General features: G+C 36.7%; 2 long non-coding RNA genes and 1 pseudogene across 2 annotated transcripts; all 3 read right to left on the bottom strand.

Moving 5' to 3' along the window:
• Positions 1–4,151: 4,151 nt before the first annotated feature.
• LOC113356016 lies at positions 4,152–7,355 on the bottom strand. Its single transcript, XR_003362751.1, has 5 exons — positions 6,747–7,355; positions 5,557–5,655; positions 5,358–5,470; positions 5,179–5,265; positions 4,152–4,574 (listed from the first exon to the last, which is right to left on the bottom strand). It is a non-coding gene; the product is annotated as an uncharacterized LOC113356016 (long non-coding RNA).
• Positions 7,356–9,592: 2,237 nt separating this feature from the next.
• LOC113361202 lies at positions 9,593–13,772 on the bottom strand (annotated as a pseudogene).
• LOC113361203 lies at positions 11,701–12,061 on the bottom strand. Its single transcript, XR_003365006.1, has 2 exons — positions 12,020–12,061; positions 11,701–11,869 (listed from the first exon to the last, which is right to left on the bottom strand). It is a non-coding gene; the product is annotated as an uncharacterized LOC113361203 (long non-coding RNA).
• Positions 13,773–20,180: the final 6,408 nt, after the last annotated feature.

The raw sequence follows: 20,180 nt of genomic DNA, 5'->3' as shown, positions 1-20,180 counted from the left end.
AAATACAATACATGATATTATTATTACACAAATTGAAATAAATTCGAACAAAAAATACAATACATGATATTATTATTACACAAATTGAATAAAGAAAGTAGAAAATACATACCTTATAATGGAGTTTTTAGGGTTTTTGTGGAGTTTTAAGGGTATTTGTACGGTTGGTAGATGGGAATGGAGAAGAAGAATATGAACTGAAGAGGGGCGGTGAAGCGAAGAAGAATATGAACTGTGGAAGAATATGAACTGTGGAAGAATATGAACTGAGAAGAAGAAGGCTCGTGTAGAAGAGATGGGTTGTGGTTGGGAAGGAGAGGCGGTATTGGTGGAAGGGGCGGTTGCTTAAGATTACGCCCGATTTCATCAGACGGACAGGAAGAGTACGCCCTAACCCTGAACCCTAATGAAAACCTATTGGGCGGAAATTTTGGTTACGCCCGTCTCAGGCGTAATAATATTTTACGCCTGACAAATTCATCACGCGGACAGCAGATGTCCGTCCGTACAATTCATCACGCGGACACCAGATGTTCGCCCGTCTGATCTCACACGTGCTGTGTGACCGTGTTTAACTCGGGCGGAATTTAGTTTTACGTTTCTTCGAGCGGTCATTTGGAATCCGTCTGATCAACGGGCGGAATTTAAGATTCCGCCCCTTACCAAACGTAATTTATATTTACGCTCGATAACAAACGTGATTTATATTTACGCCCGTTTGAAACGTAATTTATAATTCCGCGCAGAAATGAAACGTAACTAATACTTCCGCCCGTCTTCATGCGTAAAATTGTTTATGCGCGACCAAATTTGGTCTTCTCCCCATAACGTCACAATACAGATTAAACTCATATTTAGTGTTTTTTTTTGGTCTTTGATCTTTGAGTTTAGTCGTACCATTGCAGTCGCTCTAAGGGAATAACTAGATGAAAACTTAAAATACTAAAACAAGAAAATAACAAAGCAATAAACGTATTACAAACTACAGAAATTAAGATACAAGCATAAGGTAAACCGAGAACAGATGGAGAGACCGATCTGCTCCGAGCCGCCGGAGAAGGAACCATTGCAGCGATTTGGATGGAGTTCATCACTGCAACATATTGAGAGCACTGTTGTCTACTTAACATCACAGAGCTGCACAAATCAAGCACTTATTCGCAGAAACAAACCACAAAATTACAAAAGAACGGACCGGAAAATCCAAACAAGAACTGAAAAACTAAAAACTAGCCGAGAAAACCGGGGACTAGCAAGAACAAGAGAATACAAGTTTGGGTTTGAGGATGATCTGAGCAGAACGGCGCTCACTCTTTTAGGTTTTTCGTTTTAGAACTTTGGAGAGAAAGTAGAGAAAGTAGAGAAAGGGATAACACTTTCGTTTCCCTTACGAATTTGCTAATTGTCATCCCATCACCAAAACTCAAAGGGGAGAATGGATTTTACGTGTCCAAATTCATTGGGTTACCAACATATACATTAATGGATTTTTCATTTTAATATGCTATTCTTCTTTTTTGGTTGAACCATTGAATTCATTTTAGTGTTTGTTTAAGGATCCACAAAAACATTAGTACATTAAATAAAGAAGACTATTATTGGGGCGTCACATTCCATTAGAGGGGCGTCACCTAATAGGACAAAAACGGGTCACCCAAAAGTAATATCAAAAACCTCTTATCTCAAATAATTTTGTAATGACCGAACAATCTTTTAGTTAATTTTAATTTTATTAGATAATAATTAATTCTACGGTTGGAATCAATCCAAACTTGGACGTAAAACCAATTTCTACGGTTGGAATCAACACAAACCTGGACGTAAAATCAATTTCTACGGTTGGAATTAAAAGGAACCTGGACGTAAAATTGAAATTTACGGCTAGGTTGACGAAAGGAAAATTCAGTAAACTAAACCTAGACGTAAAATTGAAAATTACGGTTGGAATTCAACTAAACCTGGACGTAAAATTGAAAATTACGGTTGAAATTCAACTAAACCTAGACGTAATACAACATGAAATCAAAGTTTACAGTTGAATTGAACTAAACCTAGACGTAAGTTCTTCAAAAACTAAATTACGGTTGAAAAATCTAGTAACGTACCCAGACGTAACACTAGCAAAAAGTAACTAAAACCCTAATTTTACTTCGATTTCATTCAATCTAACCTATTTTAAGCACAAAAACAAGTAAACAAAGATGTGTATGTTCGATTATTACCTTACATACACCATGGGTTTGTTCGATGAAATGAATTCAAATGGAGTTACGATGAAAAAGATGAAGAGAAAGAGGAGGGGAAGAAGAAGAGCAATTGAAATGTGAAGAATGAAGAATAGAAATTAGGTTTTGTTTCTGTTTTTAAGTTTTAATTTTAATTGAAGGGTAGTTTGGACAGATGCTATTGAATCAAAAGTACCCAATAACCAGATTTTTGGTCACTAAATATCCAAGTGAAGCCCCTCTATTGGATGATGACGCCCCAATAATAGCCTTCTAAATAAACATATTATACTACATTTCGAAGGGATGTTGAAAAACTTTGGTTTGAGCGAAATTAGTTTATAATTTGTGACTATTTGCAACGACAAAATACAAGGAAAAAGAAAGGGAAGAGTGGATTTATAGTGTCCAAGTTCCCTGGGTCTTACACTACATATATTATTGGGACACCTTATCCCGAAAGTAGATCACCATTCTAAACCCTGTCGATACAGACCAATAAGACTATGCAATGTCACTTATAAAATTATCTCAAAAATCTTAGTCAACCGCTTAAGACCTCTTCTCCCCTTCCTCATAAGCCCCTACCAAGGTGCATTTGTTCCCCAAAGATCTATTCATGATAACATAGCAATCGCCGGTGAGCTTTTCCATTATATCAAATCCTCTAGCCGAACCAAGGACCCAAAAGTGGCTCTCAAGCTAGATATACAAAAAGCTTATGACTCCTTAGATTGGGGATTCATCAAACGATCTTTTACCAAAATGGGTTTCCCACAACTCTTTGTGGACTACATCATGCTATGCATCACCACCGTAACGTACTCAGTCAACATCAACGACACTCCGCACGGGTACATCACCCCCACTAGAGGAATTAGGCAAGGTGATCCCCTCTCTTCTTATATCTTTATTATCTGTGCGGAAATCCTCTCAACAAATTTGGGAAACCTAGAAGCGCAAAACAAAGTAGAGGGACTGCACATCTCTCAAAAAGCCCCCCAATACTGCATCTCATGTACGCGGATGATCTGCTAATAACATATAAAGCAACAACAGAGGGCACAAACCAACTCAAGCACTTATTGCAAGCTTATAGTACCTCAACAGGTCAACATATCAATACCTCAAAATTGACAATAATCCATCACCCAAATCTCGAGCAACATCAGGTAATCGAACTTCAACAAACTTTCGGCATGCCAACAACATCAAATCCACCCACATACCTAGGAGTACAATTTAAACAAGGAAGAACATCTCAACATATTTTTGCCCCCTTCTTCAACGACTAGCTCGAAAAGCAAAAGGTTGGATGACGAAATGCCTAAATCAGGTAGGAAGATTAGTTCTCATTAAAACTTCTCTCACACCTACAACCAATCATCTTATGCAAACGCAATTACTTCCAGCTCATATCCACCAAAAAATGGATCGCATAACTAGAGACTTTTTCCGGGGACACGACTCAACCGTAAGGAAACTTCATCCAATATGATTTGATAAACTCATCAAACCTAAAGCAAAAGGAGGATTGGGAATTCGAAGCAGCAAAGAGCATAACAAGTCCCTACTTATGAAGAGAATCTGGAACATACATGAGAAACCAAACTCTATACACTAGTGGAAAACAGACGATTTAAGATAGTCAGATAGTGTCGTTTTAACGAGTTAAACGGCACTTTCGGGGTGCTGCTGAAAGTGCCGTAGATTCAGTGTCTTTTTCTGGAACGACATTTTCTTAATGCCCCTAAATTACGATGCTTTCTGGGTGCCGCTACGCACGACATCTGGATATCGTCGTAGATTTAATTTTTTTAATATAAAAAAAATAGTCAGATCTGGCTAGCTGACTCTAGTTATTATGACTGGGCTGAAATAAATCTGATTCAAATTCAAATTGTACTAAAATGAAACTCAAATTAAACTGAAATTTAAATGACAATTCAAATTCAAATGAAATTATTCAAGTTCTCAAATTCAAGTAAAATTCAAATTCTCAAATTCAAATTCCATATAGAACCTGATTCGTATAATACCAAATGACATCTCGATTACATTGAACTGTACTCATAAATTTAGTCCAAAATCATTAAAAAAAAACTTCTAATTATTAAGGTTTCTTAAGTGATTCCATTCCTGAGAATTTCAACAACAATTTCAGTCATTAGGATCTTGGCACTAGCTTGCGTGAGAGCAGAACTGCAGACGCACAACCCTTTCAACCATTTCTACATCCAGCAGGAACAACAATCTTACCATCAACCATGACATCAGTTAGCCTCATGAGACCATCGGGAACAGAGAGACCATCGGGAACAGAGTGCCGGCATCCATGAAGGTACCAAACTACATTCAGAAGAAGAGTAAGTCAGACCTTATATGCTAGGTTTACACATACTCAAAAACACCAAAAGAAATCTAGTCAAATATTGAATTCACACCATTATAAGTTCCAAAAGGATAATGCTTTCTAACAGTCAGTGCATACCAACCCTATAAACACAAACTGCAGCCAAAAGTAGCAAAAAAATGAAATGGCATGCCCAATTTAGAACTTGCCAGTACATGTAGAAAAAGTAAGTTTGGACATTAAAAGTTTAACTGCAAAGAGGTCATAACTTGGCAATTAACATCAATACAGAATCAACCTTAATAAAGCTGAATGTAAAATTATTAAACGAAGCATATATTTGTTGGAAATGGTGTGTCTGCAATATGGCCAGGTCAATTTAACGGACTTGATAAACAATGTGCAAGATATATCAGGGTTCAATGAAGTCAGTAGTGGCATATAAGGACATAGGCAAACAATGATCATCAAGAAACTAGTAAAAGTAGGTATTATTTTAACGTTAGGTTACACTGACTAATAACATGATTAATTCTCAATAGTAAGTTTACATAAGGCTCTAGGTAAAGATGAAGAGGGTCTTTTAGGCACAAAACTTACTGTTTGTCACAGAGATTTCTTCATTTCTGTAGACTGTTGTCACTTGGCGCTGTACAACGTCCAAGTGTCTTCTCCTACTATCATTTTCTGCAATAGAAATTATCTGGCATTAGTAAACATAGCGAGATTGTCCTCTAAGTGTGCTTACACAATTCAGGCACTAAAACAGTATATCATACCTAATTAGGAAAGAGATTGACCTCTAAGTGTGCTTACACAATTTAGGCACTAAAAATCTGTATGCAGCTTGGCGAGATGACATCGCAGAATATAAGCAGTACATAAAAAAAACCTACATGTCAACAAGAAACAATTCAGAAAATTGAAGCATAGGTAACAATAATGGAAGATACAAGCTGCAAAAATGAAACATCTTACTCTCTATGAAGCACATGACGGTAAATGTACCAATATTGGTATTTCCTTGCAAGTTTGAGGTTTCATTCTTCCACCATTAAAAGCTATAATTGTTGGACTCTGAAATCAAGAAAACCAGCGCACATTCATCACAGGACAATCATAAAGCAAATAATATGAAGTCCTCCACCAACTTAATGCAAATCAAAAGTAACAAACCTGAAACATAAAGACCAAAAGACCAATGCAATTCATATAATTTTAGAGCTTGCATCATTAAAGCTATTAAAACTACTTCACTAAAGATGTTTACATTCTTACATATTCCTCTTCGCATAAAAAAACCTCCCTCTAACTCACTATATCATAAAAGCTACCAAAAGTAAAATAGGAAATGTTAACATCATGAGGCCCTAATGAAAAGCAAGTTTAAACCAAGATATTTCCACTTACACATATCGAGCATTAAGGCCAAACATAGTCTACAAGGTCAGACCAGCGACGTATTGGAAACTAGACATTAGAGGAGTTCTATAAGAAGACCCCGTATACCCCCGAAGTCAGACCTTTCATAATACTTGAGAACACATCGGTATACCCTAGGAGCTCCCGAACCTACTGGCGATCTTAGTATTAGAACACATCATCTAAAATACTTGAGAAAACACCCACTGTAACAATAATGAGATCGCAGTCTTGTTAGTTTTCTCAAAAGAAACGTGGCAGACTTGTTAGTCTTGGTAGTAGTTTTCTCAGTACTAGTCCATAACTCACACTACATCAAACTAACAAAAAATTTTCGAGAACTCGACAAGGCATATAATCATTGAGCCAAAGGCACTACAATTAATCCCAAGAACCACATGTACACAACTGATCTAATCACCATATACCGATGTTGTATACACCAAACACTAATCCACATGTAATTTTAAAGGCAGTAGCATATAATGTAGTTGTCTGAAACACAAATTTCATCCAACTAACATGATAAGAATGCTCTTTTTACCACACAGAACATTTAATCTAAGCAAATAAATCCCCTTTCAAAATTACACCCAACCCATAACAATAATCAACACAACCTTACTTTAAGCCCAACGATTATAACTATTGATTAACAATTCTCAAAGGACGTCGATAAGAAAAAATTCAACTTAATTGTACAATCAAATATATCATGGTTTTGCTTATAACATCAGATATCTTACCCCAAGTTGCTAGTATCAAAGAGGAATAAGAGTCATCTTCTTTCAGGCTTTTCATCACACATGATGTGCAGTTTCCGTGGTGTTTAAAGGTGTGTTTCTCTTTTTGGTATTGAGCTCCCCTCAGAACTTGTTCTCTTGCCAATTCGATTCCAGATGCAAACCCAACAAGGCAACAATTTCAAGCAATCCTTAACTCTTAACAATCACAATTCTCATGACACTGCTCTTAGTAAGACTTCCTTACCATGGGAAATCTCTAACACTGAAAGGAAGGTGTTAACAACGAGTTCTATAAGACTTGAGACAAAAGAACTACGATTCTAACAACTACGATATTCAGGTTCAGAATTCGTAGGATGAGAATTCCAGATATTAGCGTAACTCATATTCTTGTTCTTCTTCACAACTAAAACCCTAGATTTGCTTAAGTTCTACAGAGGCGACGGAAGAAGAGAAAACAGACGAGGGAAAGAAAATAAGAGAAAAACCCTATTAACAAATCAAAGTGGAAAATCGATTTACCATGTGTAGATCTGCAGAGGAAGAAGTGGGTTTGAATCGTTGTGAGAGAAAAAAAAAAGTGAAAGAGGCGGAGAGAAAAAAAAATGGTTTCTCTCTCTGGTATAGATGAGGTTATGTGAGATGCTTCATCTCTAGCCATCCATAAATCAGAAGAGTAAAAATCCTAATCGTACAATTAAATATACATATTATAGAAACGACACTATTCGACATTGTTGTATAAGTCAACTAAAGTCCTGCCATAACGACGTGTTGGCTTTAGTCAGCGAAAGCAAAGAGTATCGTTGTTTAAGTCAATAAAAGTCCTCACACAACGACAATTTGACTTTAGTCAACGATACTTTCCGAATGCAGTGAGAGCGCGATATGTAGTTTGTGTCGTTTCATTATGTGTCAGATAGCCCATTTCCCACTAATGATAGTGGCCTCGTTGTACAACGAGAAATACCTTAAACACCAACCAATCCTCCAAAACATCCCTCCTCCTCCCTCGTCCACAAGCCCCCTATGGAGGAATCTGGCTTCCCTCATACCAACCATGAAAAAACATCTCTTTCACGAGATAGGAAACAGATCCACCACCCCAATACAAGCAAACTGGATCCCTCAGTTAGAAAATAACATATACCCAACACTTTGCTACCCCATAAAATCAGTAGTTGATATCATTCACCCATTAACCCGGTCTTGGAACCACGAAAAGCTGAGCATCCTCCCTCCAAACACAGTGCAAAGAATCGTAAACCTCCACCTTCCACATGAGAACCAGCCAGATAGAGTAATTTGGCCCTTCACAAAATCAGGAAAATACACGACGGCTTCAGGATACAAATTCCTAACAGACATTTCTGATCAATTGCAGCACAATCCACCACCCCCTCCAACCAACTTCCTATGGACGCTCACATGTCCACCAAAAGTACAACTTTTCTTGTAAAAAGCACTTAACGATGGCCTACCAACCCTCCAACTACTCAATCACATCCACCTCGCCAACTCCAATATTTGCCCCCAATGCAATTCTGACCCTGAAACTGCAAAGCATATCCTTCTACATTGTCCGATTGTTATGGATTCGTGGAACCTACTAATTTTCTGGATATCCACTCCATAGAGCACCCACCAAGGAATACCCACTTCAATAAACCCACAGACATCTATATCCTTACTTCTTCAGGCTAAAATCGGTAACCAAACCACCACCACATTCTGCTTTCTATTCTGGTCACTTTGGCTAGCTAGAAATGATGTCGTATACAACCAAAAGCAAACAAACCCAACAAACATACTCCAAATGGCTACCCGCCTACAACAGGAATACACATGGGCTCAACAGAACCTTCCACCGGTACTACCAGGAATGCAGTCTTCTAAAAACATTATGCATCAGATTCCCAAGTCAACCACAATTTTAGTAGGATGGAGTAAACCCCACCCGGACTGGGTCAAAATCAACACAGCTGGAGCAGCTAAAGGACATCTGGGACTGGCAGGAGCGGGAATTATTTGCCGAAACGAAAATGTTATCACAATCTTAGAAATTGCAAAATCATTAGGGATAACAACAACGCTCACTGCCGAAACTTGGGCCATGCTCATAACGTCAAGAACATCTGCAGATCGAGAATGGCCAAAGGTGCAATTCGAAACGGACTCGGAAAATCTTCTAAGATTTTTAACCTCGACAGCCGAACCACCTTGGTACTTAAACAATATGATAACATAAATTAAGCTTAGATTGGCGTAAATTCCGCATTGCACCATAAACCATATTTACAGAGAAGGAAATCAGGCGACGGACGGGTTAGCAAACAAAATGGAAGATGACAGCACAACCGAAAATCTATCCACAACAATCTGGGACCACACAACTCCATCGTGTATTGGTCATATTGTAATGGCAGACTTTATGGGTACAATGTACCCTCGTGTTATTTCTTCCTAACTTTAATACAATTTCATGCTTCAAAAAAAAATATATATATATATATATATATATATATATATATATATATATATATATATATATATATATATTATTGGGATAAATTCTTAAGTTTTGAGGTGGATGATTAATCCATGATGGTTCTTATTGCTTTAAAAAAAATACTTAATCTCTCGACTCGGGGTGAAGTACGATAACAATAGCAAATTGTAACATTTATTCTGTTATGGAATCCTAGTACAAAACAGCACTAGCTTCCACATAAAAGATCTGAATGATCTTTAATCACTAAGTTACACAAGAACAACACAAGTGAAAGCCACATAAAAACAAATAAGCAAAACAACAACAAACAGAAAGCTAGTACTGGGCATTATGACTAATTGTCTTGGTCCAGGAATGGGTAGTCAGTGTATCCAACAACTGAATCTTGTGTGTAAAATGTGTCCCTATTATACTGATTAAGTGGTGCATCAATGGTAAAACGTTTAGGAAAATCTGGATTAGCCAAAAACTGACGACCATATGCAACCAGATCAGCATGATTCTCCTCGATAGCATCGTTACCGTCGTCTCTCTTATAACCTCCAGAAGAAATGAAAGTCCCCTTAAAAGCTTTCCTGGTTGTTAAGGTACTGCCAAGGGTTTCATCGTTCTCAATCCTCGGCTCTATCACATGGAGGTACAAGATTCCGTATTTGCTTAGTGATTCAGCCATGTAAATGCTGAGAGCTTCAGGGTCTGAATCTCCCGCTTCCATGAATCCCCCGAAAGGTGAGAGCCTCATTCCGACTTTGTCAGCTCCAATCTCTTCCGTAATAGCTTTGACAATGTCTAGTGCAAAGAGACATCGCTTCTCTAAGGTTCTGCCGTACTCATCTGTTCTGTCATTAACCTGATCCTTCATGAATTGATCTATAAGGTAACCATTTGAGCCATGGATCTCAACTCCATCAAAACCTGCACATTTGAGAGAGACAATGTGCATTATAATAAGTATAGTTTGAACAAAAGATATATGGTATTTGCCAACCTAAATAAGACAATTAGAAAAGAAAATTACCAGCTTCAATTGCGTTCCTTGCGGCATGCCTGAAATCATCGACAATTTGTGGGATTTCATTGGTGCTCAATCGACGAGGAGCTGTCCAATCCACTCCGTAGAGGCCAGGTGTACATCCCTTGTCAGTACTAGAGATTGAAGCTATTCCATTAGGCTGGAGATCTGGACAGGCATGAAATGAAAATGGTTCAACGCTGACAGTATTTGAACTTTATGACAATCATTATAGTTGATTATGTACAAATTGAGAGTAACTAGATTAAGAAAGAGCATAAGATGGGTACCACTAGTGGAAACTCGGCCTACATGCCAAAGCTGGCAAAAGAACAAGTAGGGCTGTCAATGGAAGAATATCCGTCGGATATTTGGATATCCGATATCCGACAGGTTAAGCATTATCGGATATTCGATATCCGAGAATATCCTATAGGATATCAAAATCAGATATCGATATCCGATAGGTTAAGCTATCGGATATCGGATATTTATCCGATAATATCCTGTAGTGACAAAAAATGAAAAGAACCTGTAATCAGAGATGAAATTAAAGTTACAGACTTACAGTGTAATCTGTAATCTTTAATCTGAGGCGAAATTCTCATACATACCATCTGAATTGTCTTCAAACGCATAAACAGTCTTAAAACGTTACACTTAAGTAGCTATGTCTCTAAGTAAGTCTCTTATTCACACACATACATGAAAAGAAACACAAGCAAATGCTAAAGAAAGTAAAAACTGGAAACACAAAGTATGATAAGTACTGTGTGTCTCTGTCACTCTCATCTCCATCCTCTGACTCTCTTGTCTTCATTCGTCTTCGGTTTCCAAATTTTCCACATCTGCATTATAACAAGTCATTGAAGTCGACATTCATATAAGAATAAGATACTCATCATAAAAATTTAAAATTAATTATTCAAAAGTTAACTGATAAGATTATAACACACATTTATTCTCAAGGATATATAAATTTGTTGCTCGTGTAAGGTGGATCACCGGTCAGCGGAAATACCAGATGCGAATCAATTTGGTTAGTCCAAGTATAACGGCATCAGGTGAATGCAGTTTAATTTAAACTCTATGAGCTAAACACCTCAGTTGAAAAAAATGATGCGTCTCACTAACTCTCATATAAAACTGTAGGAGGAGCAAGAAGGGCTGTAGAAGAACCAATTAAGAGGTTTGATGGATATATTCTGCACTGTCAAATGGCTACTGATCATCAAAAGAACAAACTTGGTCTTGGAGTTGGTGGTTTTAGTCCATATACAGGTGTTAGTGCTGGTTTTCAACATGAAGATGAGAAGCAATGCATCTCTCAATACCAACTATTCTGTGCAAAGTTAGTGCAGGTTCCTAGAGATACAGGGGACTTTGTTCGGCAGGGAACTTAAAAATTTGTGAAGTTATGCACCACAAAACACAGAAAAATACTAATAATACATGATAAGCTTTTAAGAGACATGAGAATACAACATCTGGCTAAACTTCACATCATTTTTCTAATCAAAATACTAACAACACTTGGAGATTACAACTTACATTCTTCTTCTTTGCTGCTACTGGAGTTTTAACACCTTTCTTGGGAGTCTGCAATAAACATTAACAACAAAAGATCAATACCTGAGTTCGATTAACCATAAAAGTATCATACGTTATCTCGACCTTCATAATTATGAGTTTAGAGGCCAAATGAATCTGATTCCATTTCAGGCCTTATTAGTTGAAATATATCAGTACCTAAACAAATTTTCCTTCACACTAACCATAGAAGACACGTGACGAAAAAGAAACCCAGCACCTGAAAAACCAATTGAGTTGAGATGAGGTTAATGATTATTCTCGGATTTGAAATGAATGCAAAGGCCTGAACAACAAAAATTGTAGATATTAGCCAAGAACAATTATATTGTGGACACACTTGAGCCGTAAGTGGGTTGCAGACAGCTAAAATTTATTCCCCTTGGTGTCAACATTGACCCAAATAAAGAGGAACGTCTCCATCACCTGAAAGCCATCGTTATTTTTACTAAATAACAATTGAAGAACACCTAAAAGGAAGAAATTAATGAATCATATGAAACTAAAGGAAGATCAAGCGTATTTCATTAAGGAGCATTATATACTTACAAAATTTGATTCCGTATTTGAAATTGATGAAACCCCAATTTCTTCTGCAGATTTTTCTTTGATGCTGGCTTAAGCGGAGATAGATAGCTTTCTGTGGAGAGAAAATAGCCCAATGTTACATTTACAAAAGTAGAGCAAAGAGACATACCTCAAAAGTGAGTATGCAAAATCTCACCTTCAATAAGAACTGAACACATACAAAATACCAGTAGATAAATAAAATGGATACGTTGCAAGGTGAGATTGAATCACTCCAAGAGTTATTGCCTTCATTGAGTTTGAAAACTCATAATTATGAAACCCTAATTTGGAAACTCATAATTATGAAACCCTAATTTCATAAGAATTGGACATAGAAATCGAACATGGAAATAGAAGATAATCAGTACCTGATTGAGCGGGTGAGTGATTGATAAGCAAAGCAACTGAGTGAGTGATTGATCGAGAGTGATCGAGAACTGAGAAGAGAAGAGGAGGAAAAAAAGAAAAGGAAATGACTCGGTTCTCGACTGAATTGACTGATAATCGATTGAATTGACGAAATTATAATTATACCCCTAATTCTATCGGATATCGGATATTAACCAAACGGATATAGCCCAATCCGATATCGATAGGTTAAGGAAGAAATATCCGATAAATATTTTTATCCGATATCCGATAAAACGGATAAAATCCTATAGGATTTCGAATAATCGGAAACGGATTCCGAATATCGGACATATATTGACAGGCCTAAGAACAAGCCACCCTTGTCATGAACAGCTTGCACAATGGGTTTCCATGCTTCGACATGCTTTTGTCCAAATTCCTGGTGTTTCTGGATACCTTCAAAAATGATTGGAGAATTCAATAAACCCAATTGCCCACACTGAAAATGCTAATTAATGCGCGAAGATATCTATATACATTATCGATACAGGACTGATCTTGAGCTAGCCATCTCCAGTCAAGGAAGGTCATGATCAGCCATTACTCTTGGCAGGTCATTCTTCCAAGAACATTGCCTGAAGATTTAACATTCACAGTGACTACTATAATACGAAATCCAGAAAACATACCCTTGAGCTGTTTCTGATACTCCAGTGGCTTCTGTAATTAGAAAACCTCCATTGGTGGCTCGCTGCGAGTAATATAAGGCCGCATGTGGTTGTGGGTACGTTTCCATAAGACCTATTTCTTGTTAGAGGTGCCAAAACAACCCTAGCAAGTACAGAAAACCAAAACGTATGAAAATGAGATGGATGTGTTTGGATCGAATCATCGAAGAAGAAACTAAAATATGATAAAGAGTTGCAAACCTGTGAGAGAGTTCGAAATTGCCCATTTAGTATGGTTTGAATAGTGGCATTCCCTCCATTTTTTCTTCTCTTTCAAAAATTTATAAATCTTTCTTTCTTCTGACTTTGTTTTCTATTGAATTGAATGTTTGAAACTAACTATGCCTGTCTGCTCTATTTATAGTTCAGAAAACGGTTTTCATCACCAAATCTTATGACAAATCAAATTCCGTATGTGACCCATAATTTAGTTTTAATTACGGAATTACCAGAGTGCATGCGTCACTTATGATAATTAAGGGATTTTAATAAAGTGCCACACTTTCAATTTCATGTTTAAGAAAGTGCCACCGTTTTTTTCAGAATTTATTTAGTGCCACACATTTGACCTTTTCCATCCAGTTTTTTTCCAAGCAAAAGTTTACATCCGTTAGTGCATAGGTGGCAGTAGTTCAGCTTAGAAAAAGACATTTACACCCTTAAAACATCTCACTACAGTTCATGTCTTCTTTGGGTCATTTCATCGAACAAATAGACCGCGTTGTGCTCATCCAGCAGCAACAACATCATTTGATTCATTTGCACTTCACAACAGATTCTAGTGTCAAAAGCGAAAACAAAGTGCATTTCCATTCACATAGATTTCTACAAGTACAAAGAAGCAATCACACTAACATAAAAAACGATGCGCCTAAACTTTCATTTTCCTTATTATGTACTTAAAATCACCACTGAGCAGATTTCAGAACAAAAAAAGAAATACAAAACTCAAAACATAGCTAGGATACTTGGCAGTACCATCCTCCACTATCTCCAGCAAAACAACAACGAAGTAACTAGGATATTCAGTTTAGACCCTCAACCCCGGTGGTACTTGTTTCATGGCTTTCATTCTTCCTTCTTTCAGCACCAGCATCAGCAACCTTCCGCACCTCATCTGCTGAAATAAAAAACAAAATTACATTTAGAATTGATACAGAACATTGTACTTCACTCAAAAATTAGTTATCATAAAGTTGCTAATGCGACTGCAGCTTACCGTCAAGTTTAGCACCAGTTCCGTTTTCGTCAGGCTTAACATCAGTTTCGGTTCCATACCTCCAGGTCCTCCACCAAAACTACCTCCACCACTAAGAATGCGTCCGTCTGTTCCAAAACTCTCTTCTTCATCTCTTTCATAACCACGCTCATCAGTTCCTAATCTTTTAGTTACTTCTGCTGAATCAGTTACTTTATCCATATTCAGCTGCTGCTCATCTACTTGCAAATTCAGCTGTAACTCACTTCCCTTAGCAACAATCACTAGCACCATCTCATCTTGTATGATTCACCATTGCAAATGCATCTTCTCCAATCTCTAATTCAACTCAATCCTATAGCAACAACATTCATATCTGTTTGTCTTTCTCTGCAACCATCACCTTCAGCTCAGCTCAACACATCAGCTCTCCACATTAACATAGCCTCAACATCAATTCCTATCAACTCAGACACCCTAAGATTATCAAGGTCAACAATATCATCCATTTAATTCTTCAATTCAAAATTAATACAATAATTACCTAAACTCTATAACTCATCACAGTAACAGAAATTCAATTCAATTGATTGAAGAAAATTACCTCAGACCCAAACTCTAACCTCTTACAATTAACCAATCTTCACTGCTAGCTCGGTTCGGCTTCAACCAACACCAAATAGCCATCCCAAATCCTTCCCTGAGTTCTTCTCATGAAACCCTATATTTTCACTGCAAACAGAGATTCAATCAATAAATCCTTCTCCCTTCCTCGTAACAGTAAAAACCCATTATCAATTGATCGATTTTTTGATCAATTTCTCACAAACCCAAAATTTTCTTCAGTCAAAATAGAACCCTCACCAATTCATAACTCCACAATTCCATCTCATTCATCATTCATGCAGTTCACTAACTAATTCCCTTTATTCAAATCCAGAAACCTTAACTAAGTCTTTGATTTACTTTTCGCATGAGTTTGAAATGAAACCATTAGTGAGAAAATCAAACCCTACTTTCAATTTCAAACTCAGAAAAAAAAATAATGAAAGTAAAATTTCAATCTCAATTTCAAATCCTGATGGAAACCCATTAGTCAGATATGATTAGAAAACAAAAAACCCATTAATCCGACCAAAATCAAAGCCTAATTTCAATTTTAACACAATCTGCAGACCCTAATAGGTTCGATCTACAGCAGCAACTCCATCCTCTTCATCTCGTGCTCAAACAATCACAACAGCATCACCGACAACCAACTTTTAACGTTTCTCTTAAGTTTCTGATATCATAATCACAAAATCTTCTCACGGAAACACGAGAAGAGAAGAACAGGGGAAAAAGGAAGAACAAAGAACTAACGGGGAAAGATGGTGAACCCATGACTAGTATGATAGGGTTTTCAAGGGTAAATATGTAAATCGCGACAGATTATTTTGACCGAGTCAGCGAAAAAGACCAAGTATGTGGGTCCTGGCGGAAAAACTAACGGTTGTGGCATTTAATAAACTCTGAAAAAACGGTGGCATTTTCTTGAATCGGGATTTGCATGTGTGGCAGTTTGTTAAAAATCCCTTAAAAGAATCCCTTTTAGCAGGTACGTTCTCGACTTGCACACCACCGACTACTGATAACTGTTTTTTTCTTAATAATAATTATAATTAGTAAAGTTGGTGCTTAATTATGCATATAAAAAAATTATTGTTATATGACCTGTAAAACTCGACCTTTAGAGTTCATTTATTGGATGCGCAATGTACTAGTAAACTGAATTGGAGAATCGGGGGAAAGCCTTCTTTGGCATGTTCTTGTGAATTTTGCGGTTGTCAGTGTTCAAGAAAATTTCCTAATGCGAATTTAGGAGAATGATTTTCTTAAACGAAAATAAGTAAGGGAAGATCAGGAGAAAGTCTTGGATTTCACTAGTTTTGCTTGATTTTGTTTAAAATAAATTATATTTTCATTTTCTCCATCGATTGTTGACAACATCAGTGCTAATGTCTAGAGGTGTAAATTGGGACGGGCCAGCTCGTTTATGACACAACACAGCACGTTAAAATTCGAAAACAGCACGGCACAACACGTGACCGTCCCAACACGGGCACATCACGTTTGGTTAATGTGTTCTGTTGTGCCAGACAAATAGGCACAACGGCACGTGTTAGCACGCGGCACAACACGCGAAGAAATCACGCCACGTCATGCGTAAAATACTACACAATACATCACATTTGATGCATATTTGACAAAAAAATCATTATTTTAGCCAATTTCTGACATTTTATTTTCGTTATGCTAATTTATTTCTGTAATAATACATGTACTAACAAAAATATTTATTTTGGAAAACATAAAGTGTGCTAAGCACAACACGACACATCACATTTATTTTTCTGGCACAGCACAGAAAGGCACGCCATTTAACACTGCACATCACAGCACATCTGAATCTCTGGCACAACCCAGCACAGCAGCACGCGAAACACGTTGCTTCGCGGACTGGGATGTGCCGAACCGGCACGTTTTACACCTCTATTAATGTCATCGATTGTTGTATATGTCATTACAAAATTCGAAAAGAGAGAATGAATTTGTTGTATACATACTCACTGGATGTCACTCTAAAGTTCGAAAAGAGAGAATGAATTTGTTGTACTACCGTATTATTTTATTTTAGATTATTTAGCCATAATCCTTAGTTTTGAGTAAACAATCCATTGGACTCTAAAGGCCTTGTTACTTCCTAATTCTTCCAAGGATTATAAAGTCATAAAGTAATTAGGGATGGTTGGCAATGAGAAGTATTATTAAGTTTTTTAGACAACATTTACCAAAACTAACAAATATATGACAATGCAAAATATTTTCTTTTATTTAATTAATGCTGAGCAAATATCTTCTACCGCATATTGGTGGACTGGACGTTTTTTCATCAGTTGCATAAATGTGCCGGGAGCATTGGTTAATCCAAATGTCATAACAAGCGATTCATACAATTATTCTCGTATTTTGGAAGAAGTTTTCCATTCATCTCCTTCTCTAATTCTAGTCCGATGACATCCGCTACAAAGATCAAGTTTAGTGGAAATAATCGACCCAGCAAGAAAATCAATCATATCATCAATACGTGGAATATGAAATCTATAAGGAATGGTGATACGATTCAAAGATCTGCAATCAATACATATTCTCCAACTATTGTCTTTTTCGGACACCAAAAATGCAGGACAAGTATGCTGCTAGGCATAATCAGTCCTTTAGCCAATAAATTGTTGACTTGGCCTTGTACATAAAAAGGAGCTAAAGTCACAGGCAAGGTTGTGAAATCGTGAATCGCGGCACGAATCGTTTTCCAATTTTGAGGATCAAATCCCATATTGAATCATGAATCGAAGATTCATGGTTGATTTTTAAATCTTAAATTTACCTATATATGATTTTAAACTATGTGAAACGTTCAACATGCTTTATACGTGCTGGCTAAATTTTAATTTTTGATGCACCCGAAACTTATAAAATCTAATTAGTTTTAACATATCTCACGAAATATCGTCGTGGCATGGTGGTTAGGAATACACAAGTCTGTACCAGAGGTTAGTGGTTTGATCCCAAACCATTACATTTGCTTTTATACTTGTTTTGAGAGAAAAACTAATGTCGACCAAGCAAAAAAGTCAAAATTAGGAGAGTAAGAATCGCACACAAAAAAAGAATCTACATGATTCATTAGAGACTCAATTCAGAAATACGATCAGAATCGAAATGGAAAAATTTGACGCGAATCAAATCGTGATTATTACGATTTTAAATACCTTGGTCACAGGTAAATTATCAGGAAATAAATCATTGTATTGAGATAATAAAGGTTGTACATGTGTAGGAATCATAACCTTTGGTTTGTTGTGTTAGAGCATAGCTCGATTGAACCCACCAAGCGTTGGTATGTCAAGTTTGGTTGTCATATTTTAGTGAATCAAAACTCATTTAAAGAGTCGCTTGATTATATACTAGAGTCAACTTCGTATAAGTTAGCTTGAAAGTGTTAGGAGATGAGACTTACAAGTATTACATGAAGACTTGAAGAATGTGAAGAAGTATGGAGCTACAACGACAACATCATCCTTCATCTTGAGATTAGTAATATTTGACTTGAACTGTTTCATTCCCCAACGTATCTTTCAAATCGTGCATATTGAAAACATAACTGCGAAGCTGTGTATGAAACTCTAGTTAGACATAGTATTAAGGAATACAATACGAGGTTTATTGCTTAACCATTAAACTTTGTATAAAATACATCGACGTGATCATATGAATGTTATTATGATTATGCATGGGTATGAGTGAAGATTTCATCCTAGGAAACAACGTTTTACATTCGTTTAAAGGAAGTAAGTTCATAAACTTGTTTTGTGAATCGAAAGGGAAATCGCTAGGCTTATTGGTATTTTTATTCATTTCAAATCTATTTTGAATTACCAATATGTGTGTTTAGTATAACCACTCATAAACTTGTTTATGGTTTTACTAGATGGGGAACCGATCCTATGAACATGTGCAACAAATTTGTAGTTTTGGAGGAACCGATCCTATGGACATGTTCAACCGAATACAGGTAGTTACCATAAGTTGTGGGGAACCGATCCTAGTACCTAGTCAACCGAATTTTGGTAACTAGCGTGACTATGCACAGTACTCACATGGAGGTAGAACCGAACTTGTTTTGGTAGAACCGTGAAACCCATAATTGGTGATTTGATCGGATAATCAATCACATAGTTCTTGGAAATCATACGAACCAATTCTAAACTTGTTTGGAAGTATGGAAAATCATTTCCAAGATTGTAAGTATGAAAAAGGACTTGCAAAGTAAAGATGTCCACATACTTTGAACATGTGCAATAACTCTTATCATTAATTGTTCAAAGATATTCCTTAATAGCTAAAGGAGAATCCCAGGATCGAAATAAATTGAGAATATTTTTAATTAAGGTTTCTTAGTTTTTATACGCTATTTAAACTCCAGCAATTAAATGCATATCTTTAGAAAATAATAATTAGTAATGTGCATTTACTGATTATAGATTTTTCTATTGGGATTTCGGTCAATATTTGGACAGTGCATTTCCAGGAATTACGAAAACCGATATTGTGTTTATTGCATATCTTTGAGAATATTTGGTTTTGGAAATTCCTTGGTGTCCAAACTTCCTTGTCTATAAATACTGAAGTTTGCATTTCTAGCAAACTAATCCTCAGAGCTAGAAAAACTACCTAGTTGCGTTGTTACTGGTGGAGTCACCTATTCAGAGAGGAAAGTAACCTAATTATGCGAAATATCTTATGGCCGCTCAGTTTAAAGACTTCTTTGGGATTGAGAAGCTCTATTAGTACCGTTGGTGAATAATTAGATAATTGCGGTTTATTTTTGTTTTCAATTGATTTGATTGACTAACGGTTGTTGAACTTTGAC

This window comes from Papaver somniferum, chromosome 3, assembly GCF_003573695.1.
Source record: "Papaver somniferum cultivar HN1 chromosome 3, ASM357369v1, whole genome shotgun sequence".
Taxonomy (NCBI): Eukaryota; Viridiplantae; Streptophyta; class Magnoliopsida; order Ranunculales; family Papaveraceae; genus Papaver; species Papaver somniferum.
The sequence above is the reverse complement of the archived record's forward strand: the minus strand, read 5'-3'. Positions and strand labels throughout refer to the sequence as shown.